This window comes from Cannabis sativa, chromosome 2 (assembly GCF_029168945.1).
Source record: "Cannabis sativa cultivar Pink pepper isolate KNU-18-1 chromosome 2, ASM2916894v1, whole genome shotgun sequence".
Lineage (NCBI taxonomy): Eukaryota > Viridiplantae > Streptophyta > Magnoliopsida > Rosales > Cannabaceae > Cannabis > Cannabis sativa.
In genome coordinates this window covers 3,910,368-3,911,328 of record NC_083602.1, presented here as the reverse complement: position 1 = coordinate 3,911,328, position 961 = coordinate 3,910,368, and the positions used below count along the sequence as shown (strand labels likewise).

Here is a 961-nt window from a genome sequence, read left to right as displayed (position 1 = left end):
AAATTCAGAAGTGAGATCATGTCTTTTCAGCAACTTGAAGATGAGTCCACAAGTGATGCGTGGGAGAGGTTTAAGGAACTTTTGCGAAAGTGTCCACATCATGGCATTCCACATTGTATTCAGATGGAGACTTTTTATAATGGTTTGAATGCAGCTTCTCGAATGGTGTTAGATGCATCGGCCAATGGTGCTATTTTGTCGAAGTCTTACAATGAAGCATTTGAGATTTTGGAGACCATTGCAAGTAACAACTACCAATGGTCCAACACAAGAGCTCCAACAAGTAGAAAAGTGGCGGGAGTCCTTGAGGTAGATGCAATAACAGCTTTGACAGCTCAAATGGCTTCCATGACGAATGTTTTGAAGAATTTGAGTATTGGGAATGCTAAAAATATTCAACCAGCTGCTGCCATTCAAAGTGAAGATGTCTCATGTGTGTTTTGTGGAGAAGGGCATGTGTTTGAGAAGTGTCCATCTAATCCGGAGTCCGTTTGTTACATGGGAAATCAGAATTTTAACAGAAACAATGGGGCATTCTCAAACTCTTACAATCAATCTTGGAAGAATCATCCTAATTTTTCTTGGGGGGGTCAAGGAGCAAGCTCAAGTACCGCACCAGCCCAAGGAAGACAAGCATATCCACCGGGTTTTTCACAACAACCCCGACATTCACAACATGCTCAAAATGCCCAACCAAGCTCTTTGGAGAGTCTTATGCGGGATTATATGGCAAAAAATGATGCGGTGATACAAAGTCAAGCTGCCTCTCTTCGAAACTTAGAGTTGCAACTTGGACATTTGGCCAATGAATTGAAAGCTAGGCCGCAAGGTTCTTTGCCTAGTGACACGGAGAATCCAAGGAGGGATGGGAAGGAGCAATGCAAATCCATTCACTTGAGGAGTGGCAAGCATCTGAAAAATTCCGAGGAGGAAATAAAGGGTAGTGGGGAGCCCACTTCAA

At 43.2% G+C, this 961-nt stretch overlaps 1 non-coding gene across 1 annotated transcript; it reads right to left on the bottom strand.

Annotated features, from left to right (window-relative positions):
• On the bottom strand, positions 1-107 carry LOC133035322 (small nucleolar RNA R71). The gene has a single exon (XR_009686592.1). It is a non-coding gene; the product is annotated as a small nucleolar RNA R71 (small nucleolar RNA).
• Between the last annotated feature and the right edge of the window lie 854 nt (positions 108-961).